The 10,352-nt window shown below is 66.6% G+C and overlaps 1 protein-coding gene across 1 annotated transcript in view; it reads left to right on the top strand.

Annotated features, from left to right (window-relative positions):
* Positions 1 to 489: 489 nt before the first annotated feature.
* LOC147094900 (uncharacterized) overlaps positions 490 to 10,352 on the top strand; it is a 17,126-nt gene continuing 7,263 nt past the window's right edge. The window contains exon 1 of the mRNA XM_085974528.1: positions 490 to 625. The gene's annotated coding sequence lies outside the window, so the exon portion shown is untranslated. The remainder of the gene's footprint in view (positions 626 to 10,352) is intronic.

Genomic DNA, 10,352 nt, shown 5'->3' with positions numbered 1-10,352 from the left:
GGGTTGTGTCTGCAGACTATAGGGCAGTATCTGCAATCTATAGGGTGCCTATAGGGACGTGTCTGCGTTCTATAGGGTGCCTATAGGGTTGTGTCTGCAATCTATAGGGTGCCTATAGGGTTGTGTCTGCAGACTATATGGCAGTATCTGCAATCTATAGGGTGCCTATAGGGATGTGTCTGCGTTCTATAGGGTGCCTATAGGGTTGTGTCTGCAGTCTATAGGGTGCTTATAGGGATGTGTCTGCAGACTATAGGGCAGTATCTGCAATCTATAGGGTGCCTATAGGAATGTGTCTGCGTTCTATAGGGTGCCTATAGGAATGTGTCTGTGTTCTATAGGGTGATTATAGGGTTGTGTCTGTGTTCTATAGGGTGATTATAGGGTTGTGTCTGCAATCTATAGGGTGCCTATAGGGTTGTGTCTACAGTCTATAGAATTTTATTTAGAATTGTTTTCAACCCCCGGAATCTTTTTCTCCGGAACCTTTGTGCGGGGCATCCGGAGACGGGGAAGAGTTCTCCGGCTGGGAGTTTCCGGTTCCGGGGGAGCGCTGAGTGGGCGGACCGACGGAGGCCGAGAGGCGGCGGCTGTGCAGGAGCGGGTTCGACGAGCGAGAGACGGGGTGAGGAGGAACGGCCCCCGGGGTCCTAGCGCCCGCTCGACATATGACAAATCACGGGGTCCTAGTGCCCGCCGCAGAAAAAGAGAGAGAGTGGGGAGAGAGAGCCCCCGGGGTCCTAGTGCCCGCACCAGATTATGGGAAGGTGGGGGAGAGAGAGAGAGACCCCGGGGTCCTAGTGCCCGCCCCAGAGTATGGGAAGGTGGGGGAGAGGGAGCCCCCGGGGTCCTAGTGCTCGCCCCAGGGAGAGGGAGAGAGGGGGAGAGAGAGCCCCCGGGGTCCTAGTGCCCGCCCCAGATAGTGGAGTGCGGGGGAGAGGGAGCCCCCGGGGGTCCTAGTGCCCGCCCCAGATAGTGGTGAGCGGGGGACAGGGAGCCCCCGGGGGTCCTAGTGCCCGCCCCAGATAGTGGTGAGCGGGGGACAGGGAGCCCCCGGGGGTCCTAGTGCCCGCCCCAGAGTATGGGAAGGTGGGTGAGAGAGAGAGCCCCCGGGGGTCCTAGTGCCCGCCCAGATAGGGGGAGAGTGGGGGAGAGGGAGCCCCCGGGGTCCTAGTGCCCGCCCTAGAGAAGGGAGAGTGGGGGAGAGAGGGAGCCCCCAGGGTCCTAGTGCCCGCCCTAGAGTGGGGGAGAGGGAGCCCCCGGGGTCCTAGTGCCCACCCCAGATAGGGGGAGAGTGGGGGAGAGGGAGCCCCCGGGGTCCTAGTGCCCGCCCTAGAGAGAGGTAGAGTGGGGGAGAGAGGGAGCCCCCGGTGTCCTAGTGCCCGCCCCAGAAAGGGGGAGAGGGGGGGAGAGAGGAGCCCCCGGGGTCCTAGTGCCCGCCTCATAGAGGGGGAGAGTGGGGGAGAGGGAGCCCCCCCGGGGTCCTAGTGCTCGCCCCAGAGAGAGGGAGAGTGGGGGAGAGAGAGCCCCCGGGGTCCTAGTGCCCGCCCCAGAGAGAGGGAGTGGGGGAGAGGGAGCCCCGGGGGTCCTAGTGCCCTCCCACAGAGGGAGTGGGGGAGAGAGAGCCCCCGGGGTCCTAGTGCCCGCCCCAGAGAGAGGGAGAGTGTGGAGAGAGGGAGCCCCCGGGGTCCGAGTGCCCGGCCCAGAGAGAGGGAGTGGGGGAGAGGGAGCCCCGGGGGTCCTAGTGCCCTCCCACAGAGGGAGTGGGGGAGAGGGAGCCCCCGGGGTCCTAGTGACCGCCCAGAGATAGATGGTGGAGGAGACGGAGCCCCCGAGGTCCTAGTGCCCGCCCCAGAGAGAAAGAGTGGGGGAGAGGGAGCCCCGGGGGTCCTACTGCCCTCCCAGAGAGAGGGAGTGGGGGAGAGGGAGCCCCCGGGGTCGTAGTGCCCGCCCTAAAGAGAGGGAGTGGGGGAGAGAGAGAGCCCCCGGGGTCCTAGTGCCCGCCAGAGAGTGGGAGTGGGGGAGAGAGAGCCCCCGGGGTCCTAGTGCCCGCCAGAGAGAGGGAGTGGGGGAGAGAGAGCCCCCGGGGTCCTAGTGCCTGCCACAGAGCGAGGGAGTGGGGGAGAGGGAGCCCCGGGGGTCCTAGTGCCCTCCCAGAGAGAGGGAGTGGGGGAGAGGGAGCCCCCGGGGTCCTAGTGACCGCCCCAGAGATAGAGAGTGGGGGAGACAGAGCCCCCGGGGTCATAGTGCCCGCCAGAGAGAGGGAGTGGGGGAGAGAGAGCCCCCGGGGTCCTAGTGCCCGCCCCAGAGAGAGAGAGTGGGGGAGAGGGAGCCCTGGGTGTCCTAGTGCCCTCCCAGAGAGAGGGAGTGGGGGAGAGGGAGCCCCGGGTGTCCTAGTGCCCTCCCAGAGAGAGGGAGTGGGGGAGAGGGAGCCCCGGACTCCTAGTGCCCTCCCAGAGAGAGAGTGGGGGAGAGGGAGCCCCCGGGGTCCTAGTAACCGGCGCAGAGAGAGAGAGTGGGGGAGAGAGGGAACCCCCCGGGGTCCTAGTGCGCGCCTGAGAGAGGGAGTGGGGGAGAGAGAGCCCCTGGCGTCCTAGTGCCCACCCTAGAGAGAGGGAGAGTGGGGGAGAGAGGGAACCCCCCGGGGTCCTAGTGCGCGCCTGAGAGAGGGAGTGGGGGAGAGAGAGCCCCTGGCGTCCTAGTGCCCACCCTAGAGAGAGGGAGAGTGGGGGAGAGAGGGAGCCCCCGGGGTCCTAGTGACCGCCCTAGAGAGTGGGGGAGAGAGGGAGTCCCCGGGGTCCTAGTGCCCGCCCTAGAGTGTGGGGAAGAGAGGGAGTCCCCGGGGTCCGAGTGCCCACTCCAGAGAATGGGAGTGGGGGAGAGAGAGAGCCCCAGTGGTCCTAGTGACCGCCCCAGAGAATGGGAGTGGGGGAGAGGGAGTCCCCGGGGTCCTAGTGCCCACTTCAGAGAATGGGAGTGGGGGAGAGAGAGCCCCCGGGGTCCTAGTGCCCACCAGAGAGAGGGAGTGGGGGGGAGAGAGTGCCCCTGGGGTCCTAGTGCCCACTACAGAGAGAGGGAGTGGGAGAGAGAGAGCCCCCGGGGTCCTAGTGCCCACTCCAGATAATGGGAGTGGTGGAGAGAGAGCCCCCAGGGTCCTAGTGCCCACTCCAGAGAATGGGAGTGGGGGAGAGAGAGCCCCCGGGGTCCTAGTGACCGCCCCAGAGAGAGGGAGTGGGAGAGAGAGAGCCCCCGGGGTCCTAGTGACCGCCCCAGAGAGGAAGAGGGGGAGAGAGAGCCCCCGGGATCCCAGTGCCCGCCCTAGAGAGGGTGTGGGGGAGAGGGAGCATCCGGGGTCTTAGTGCCCGCCCTACAGAGAGCCGGAGATCGGGCAAGACCACGGGCTCCTAGTGCCCGCCCCTCAGAGAGGGAATGGGGGAGAGGGAGTCCCCGGGGTCCCAGTGCCCATCCGAGAGAAGGAGTGGGAGTGAGGAAGCCCCCAGGGTCCTAGTGCCCATCCCAGAGAGAGGGAATGGGGGAGAGGGAGCCCCCGGGGTACTAGTGCCCGCCCCAGAGAGAGAGGGAGTGGGAGAGAGGGAGCCCCCGGGGTCCTAGTGCCCGCCCCAGAAAGGGGGAGTGGGCGAGAGGGAGCCCCTGGGGTCCTAGTGCGCGGCCTAGAGAGAGGGAGTGGGCGAGAGGGAGTCTCCGGGATCCTGCTGCCCGCCCCAGAGAGAGGGAGTGGGGGAGAGAGGGAGCCCCTGGGATCCTAGTGCCCGTCAGAGAGAGGGAGTGGGCGAGAGAGAGCCCCCGGGGTCCAAGTGCCCGCCCTAGAGAGAGGGAGTGGGGGAGAGGGAGCCCCTGGGAACCTGGTGCCCGCCCTAGAGAGAGAGAGAAAGAGACTGGGCAAGCTCCTGGGGTCCTAGTGCCTGTCAGAGAGAGGGAGCCTCCAGGTTCCGAGCGCCCGCCCTAGAGAGAGGGAGGGGGGACAGGGAGCCCCTGGGGTCCTATTGCCCGCCCTACAGAGAGGGAGGGGGAGAGGGAGCCCCCGGGGTCCTAGTGCCCGCCCCGCAGAGAGAGAGAGTGGGGGGTGAGGGAGATCCCAGGTTCCTAGTGCCCGCCCTTGAGAAAGTGAGTGGGGGAGAGGGAGTCCTCGGGGTCCCAGTGCCTGCCCCCGAGAGGGAGTGGGGGAGAGGGAGGCCCCAGGGTCCTAGTGCCCACCCCAGAGAGAGAGAGAGTGGGGGAGGAGGGAGCCCCCGGGTGTCCTAGTGCCCGCCCTAGAGAGAGGGGTGAGGGAGCCCCCGGGGTCCTAGTGCCCGGCCCAGAGAGAGCAAAAGACAGGGCGAGCCCGCGGGGTCCTAGTTCCTGCCCAAAGGAGAGGGGGATAGGGAGCCCCCGGGGTCCTACTGCCCACGTGAGAGAGAGCAAGAGATAGGGAGAGCTCCCGGGCTCCTAGTGCCTGCAATGGAGACGGGGATAAGGAGTCTCCCGGGGCTATAGTGCCCGCCCGAGAGAGTGCAAGAGACAGGGCAAGCCCACGGGGTCCTAGTGCCCGCACAAGAGAGAGGGAGGGGGAGCCCCCGGGGTCCTAGTGCCCGGCCCAGAGAAGCAAGGGACAGGGGGTGCCCCCGGGTTCCTAGTGCCCGTCCTAGATAGGGAGAGGGGGAGAGCTCCCGGGGCCCGAGTTCCTGCCCGAGGGAGAGGGAGCCCCCAGGGTCCTAGTGCCCGCCCAAGAGAGAAAGAAAGAGATAGCGTGAGCCCCCGGAGTACTAGTGCCCGCCTGAGTGAGGGGGAGATGGAGCCCCCTGAGCGATAGTGCCCACCCAAGGGAGTGCAAAAGACAGGGGAAGCCCCTGGAGTCCTAGTGCCCCGCCCAAGAGAGGGGTAGAGGGAGCCCCCGGGCATCCTAGTACCCGCCTGAGAGGTATAGAAGGAGTTTCCGGGGTCCTATTGCCCGCCTGAGAGAGGGATAGAAGGAGCTTCAGGGTCCTAGTGCCCAGCCCTGCGAGAGCAAAAGAAAGGGCGAGCCAGCGGGGTCCTAGAGCCCGCCCAAGGCAGAGGGAGAGAAGGAGCCCACAGGGTCCTAGTGCCCGTGAGAGAGAGAGCAAGAGATAGAGCGAGTCCTAGTGCCTGCGTGAGAGAGAGCAAGAGATAGGGCGAGTCCCCGGGGTCCTAGTGCCCGCCCAAGGGAGAGGGGGAGAGGGAGCCCCGGGGTCCTACTGCCCACGTGAGAGAGAGCAAGAGATAGGGCGAGTTCCCAATGTCCTAGTGCCCGCAGTGGAGACGGGAAGGAGTCTCCAGGGCCATAGTGCCCGCCTGAGAGAGTGTAAGAGACAGTGCAAGCCCCTGGGATCCTAGTGCCCGCCCAAAAGAGGGGGAGAGGGAGCCGCTGCGGTCCTAGTGCTCGCCTGGGAGAGGGAGCCCCTGCGGTCCTAGTGCTCGTCTCAGAGAGAGAGAGACAGTGGGGTGCCCCCGGAATCCTAGTGCCCGTCCTAGATAGTGAGAGGGGGAGAGCCCCGGGGCCCTAGTTCCTGCCGAGAGGGAGAGGGAGCCCCCAGTGTCCTAGTGCCCACCCCAGAGAGAGGGATTGGGGGAGAGGGAGCCCCCGGGGTCCTAGTGCCCGCCCAGAGAGAGGGAGTGGGGGGAGAGGGAGCCTCAGGGGTCCTAGTGCCCACCTAAGAGAGTGCAAGAGACTGGGCAAGCCCCTGGGGTCCGAGTGCCTGTCCGAGAGAGGGAGCCTCCAGGATCCGAGTGCCCGCCCTACTGAGAGGGAGTGGGGGAGAGAGAGCCCCCAGGGTCCTAGTGCCCGTCCAAGAGAGAGGAAGTGGGGGAGAGAGGGAGTTCCCGGGGTCCTAGTGCCCGCCCTAGAGGGAGTGGGGGAGAGAGAGCCCCCGGGGTCTTAGTGCCCGCTCTAGTGAGAGCCGGAGATCAGGCAAGACCACGGGCTCCTAGTGCCCGCCCCTCAGAGAGGGAATGGGGGAGAGGGAGTCCCCGGGGTCCCAGTGCCCATCCGAGCGAGGGAGTGGGGGGTGAGGAAGCCCCCAGGGTCCTAGTGCCCGTCCCAGAGAGATGGAATGGGGGAGAGAGAGCCCCCGGGGTCCTAGTGCCCGCCCTAGAGAGAGGGATTGGGCGAGAGGGAGTCTCCGGGATCCTACTGACCACCCCAGAGAGAGGGAGTGGGGGAGAGGGTGCCCCTGGGATCCTAGTGCCCGTCAGAGAGAGGGAGTGGGCGAGAGAGCGCCCCAGGGGTCCTAGTGCCCGCCTAGCTTGCGGGAGTGGGGGAGAGGGAGCCCCCGGGGTCCTAGTGCCCACCCTAGAGAGAGTGAGAAAGAGACTGGCAAGTCTAGTGCCTGTCAGAGAGGGAGCCTCCAGGTTCCGAGTGCCCGCCCCGCAGAGAGAGAGAGTGGGGGGAGAGGGAGTCCCCCGGGATCCTGGTGCCCGCCCCGCAGAGAGAGAGAGTGGGGGGAGAGGGAGTCCCCGGGATCCTGGTGCCCGCCCCGCAGAGAGAGAGAGAGTGGGGGGAGAGGAAGATCCCGGGTTTCTAGTGCCCGCACTAGAGAGAGGGAGAGAGGGAGTCCCCGGGGTCCTAGTGCCCATCCCAGAGAGAGGGAGTGGGGGGAGAGGGAGTCCCCAGGATCTTAGTGCCCGCTCCACAGAGAGAGAGAGTGGGGGGAGAGGGAGATCCCGGTTTCCTAGTGCCCGCCCTTGACAAAGTGAGTGGGGGAGAGGGAGTCCTCGGGGTCCCAGTGCCTGCCCCCGCGAGGGAGTGGGGGAGAGGGAAGCCCCAGGGTCCTAGTGCCCACCCTAGAGAGAGAGAGAGTGTGGGGGAGGAGGGAGCCCCCGGGTGTCCTAGTGCCTGCCCTAGAGAGAGGGGTGAGGGAGCCCCCGGGGTCCTAGTGCCCGGCCCAGAGAGAGCAAAAGACAGGGTGAGCCCGCGGGGTCCTAGTTCCTGCCCAAAGGAGAGGGGGAGAGGGAGCCCCTGGGGTCCTACTGCCCACGTGAGAGAGAGCAAGAGATAGGGAGAGCCCCTGGGGTCCTAGTGCCCGCAATGGAGACAGGGAGAAGGAGTCTCCCGGGGCTATAGTGCCCGCCCGAGAGAGTGCAAGAGACAGGGCAAGCCCACGGGGTCCTAGTGCCCGCACAAGAGAGAGGGAGAGGGAGCCCCCGGGGTCCTAGTGCCCGGCCCAGAGAGAGCAAGAGACGGGGTGCCCCCGGGTTCCTAGTGCCCGTCCTAGAGGGGGAGAGCCCCAGGGGCCCGAGTTCCTGCCCGAGGGAGAGGGAGCCCCCAGGGTCCTAGTGCCCGCCCAAGAGAGAAAGAAAGAGATAGCGTGAGCCCCCGGCGTGCTAGTGCCCACCTGAATGAGGGGGAGATGGAGCCCCCTGAGCGATAGTGCCCACCCGAGAGAGTGCAAGAGACAGGGGAAGCCCCTGGAGTCCTAGTGCCCGCCCAATAGAGGGGTAGAGGGAGCCCCCGGGCATCCTAGTGCCTGCATGAGAGGTATAGAAGGAGTCTCCGGGGTCCTATTGCCCGCCTGAGAGAGGGATAGAAGGAGCTTCGGGGTCCTAGTGCCCAGCCCTGAGAGAGCAAAAGACAGGGCGAGCCTGCGGGGTCCTAGAGCCCGCCCAAGGGAGAGGGGGAGAAGGAGCCCCCAGGGTCCTAGTGCCCGCGTGAGAGAGAGCAAGAGATAGAGCGAGTCCTAGTGCCCGCGTGAGAGAGAGCAAGAGATAGGGCGAGTTCCCGGGGTCCTAGTGCCTGCAATGGAGACGGGGAGAAGGAGTCTCCCGGGGCCATAGTGCCCGCCCGAGAGAGTGCAAAAGACGGCAAGCCCCCGGGGTCCTAGTGCCCGCCCGAAATAGGGGGAGAGGGAGCCTCTGGTGTCCTAGTGCTCGCCAGGGAGAGAGAGCCCCCAGGGTCCTCGTGCCCACGCGAGAGAGGGAGAGTGTGGAGAGGGAGCCCCCTGAGCCATAGTGCCCACCGGAGAGAGGGCAAGAGACAGGGGAAGCCCCTGGGATCCTAGTGCCCACACGAGAGAGGGGTAGACGGAGCCCCCGGGCATCCAAGTGCCCGCCTGAGAGGGATAGAAGACGTCACCGGGGTCCTAGTGCCCAGCCCTGAGAGAGCAAAAGACAGGGCGATCCAGCGGGGTCCTAGAGACCGCCCAAGGGAGAGGGGGAGAGGGAGCCCCCAGGGTCCTACTGCCCACGTGAGAGAGAGCAAGAGATAGGGAGAGCCCCCGGGGTCCTAGTGCCCGCAATGGAGACGCGGAGAAGGAGACTCCCGGGGCCATAGTGCCCGCCCGAGAGAGTGCAAGAGACAGGGCAAGCCCACGGGGTCCTAGTGCCCGCCCGAAAGAGGGGGAGTGGGAGCCTCTGGGGTCCTAGTGCCCGCCTGAGAGAGGGAGAGTATGGAGAGGGAGCCCCCTGAGCCATAGCGCCCGCCAGAGACAGGGCAAGAGACAGGGGAAGCCCCTGGGATCCTAGTGCCTGCCCGAGAGAGGGGAGACGGAGCCCCCGGGCATCCTAGTGCCCGCCTGAGAGGGATAGAAGAAGTCTCCGGGGTCCTAGTGCTCGCCTGAGAGAGGGAGAGGGAGCCCCCGGGGTCCTAGTGTCCACCCTAGAGCGAGGGGGTGAGGGAGCCCCCAGGGTCCTAGTGCCTGCCCAAGGGATAGGGAGAGAGGGAGCCCCCGGGGTCCTACTGCCTGCGTGAGAGAGAGCAAGAGATAGGGCGAGTCTCCGAGGTCCTAGTGCCCGCAATGGAGACGGGAAGGAGTCTCCCAGGGCCATAGTGCCCGGCTGAGAGATTGCAAGAGACAGTGCAAGCTCCTGGGATCCTAGTGCCCGCCCGAAAGAGGGGGAGAGGGAGCCGCTGCGGTCCTAGTGATCGCCCCAGAGAGAGAGACGGGGGTGCACCCGGCATCCTAGTGCCCGTCCTAGATTGTGAGAGGGGGAGAGCCCCCGGGGCCCTAGTTCCTGCCCGAGAGGGAGAGGGAGCCCCCAGTGTCCTAGTGCCAGCCTCAGGGAGAGGGATTGGGGGAGGGGGAGCCCCGGGGGTGCTAGTGCCAGCCCCAGAGAGAGGGATTGGGGGAGAGGGAGCCCCCAGTGTCCTAGTGCCCGCCCCAGAGAGAGGGATTGGGGGAGAGGGAGCCCCGGGGGTGCTAGTGCCAGCCCCAGAGAGAGGGATTGGGGGAGAGGGAGCCCCCAGTGTCCTAGTGCCAGCCCCAGAGAGAGGGATTGGGGGAGAGGGAGCCCCCAGTGTCCTAGTGCCAGCCCCAGAGAGAGGGATTGGGGGAGGGGGAGCCCCCAGTGTCCTAGTGCCCGCCCCAGAGAGAGGGATTGGGGAGAGGGAGCCCCGGGGGTGCTAGTGCCAGCCCCAGAGAGCGGGATTGGGGGAGAGGGAGCCCCCAGTGTCCTAGTGCCAGCCCCAGGGAGAGGGATTGGGGGAGGGGGAGCCCCGGGGGTGCTAGTGCCAGCCCCAGAGAGAGGGATTGGGGGAGAGGGAGCCCCCAGTGTCCTACTGCCAGCCCCAGAGAGAGGGATTGGGGGAGAGGGAGCCCCGGGGGTGCTAGTGCCAGCCCCAGAGAGCGGGATTGGGGGAGAGGGAGCCCCCAGTGTCCTAGTGCCCGCCCCAGAGAGAGGGATTGGGGGAGGGGGAGCCCCCAGTGTCCTAGTGCCCGCCCCAGAGAGAGGGATTGGGGGAGAGGGAGCCCCCAGTGTCCAAGTGCCCGCCCCAAAGAGAGGGAGTGGGGGGAGCTGGAGCCTCCGGGGTCCTAGTGCCCACCTGAGAGAGTGCAAGAGACTGGGCAAGCCCCTGGCGTCCGAGTGCCTGTCCGAGAGAGGGAGCCCCCAGGGTCCTACTGACCGCTTGAGAGTGAGGGAGTGGGGGGAGGGAGCCTCTGGGGTCTTAGTGCCTGCCCGAGAGAGAGGGAGTGGGGGAGCGGGAGCCCCCAGGATCCTAGTGCCTGCTCGAGAGAGAGGGAGTGGGGGAGAGAGCCACCGGGGTCCTAGTGCCCACTCCAGAGAGAGAGAGGGAGTGGGGGGAGAGAGCCCCCAGGGTCCTACAGACCGCTTGAGAGAGAGGGAGTGGGGGGAGGGAGCCTCTGGGGTCTTAGTGCCTGCCCGAGAGAGAGGGAGTGGGGGAGAGGGAGCCCCCAGGGTCCTAGTGCCCGCCCTAGAGAGAGAGGGAGTGGGGGGAGAGAGCCCCCAGGGTCCTACTGACCGCTTGAGAGAGAGGGAGTGGGGGTAGGGAGCCCCCAGGGTCCTAGTGCCCGCCCTAGAGAGAGAGGGAGTGGGGGAGAGAGGGAGTACCCGGGGTCCTAGTGCCCACTCCAGAGAATGGGAGTGGGGGAGAGGGAGCCCCC

This window comes from Somniosus microcephalus, unplaced genomic scaffold (assembly GCF_052327205.1).
Source record: "Somniosus microcephalus isolate GS21.2 unplaced genomic scaffold, FLI_Smic_1.0 unresolved_chr1, whole genome shotgun sequence".
NCBI lineage: Eukaryota > Metazoa > Chordata > Chondrichthyes > Squaliformes > Somniosidae > Somniosus > Somniosus microcephalus.
Note: the sequence above shows the minus strand (reverse complement) of the source record. Positions and strands in the feature narration are given on the sequence as shown.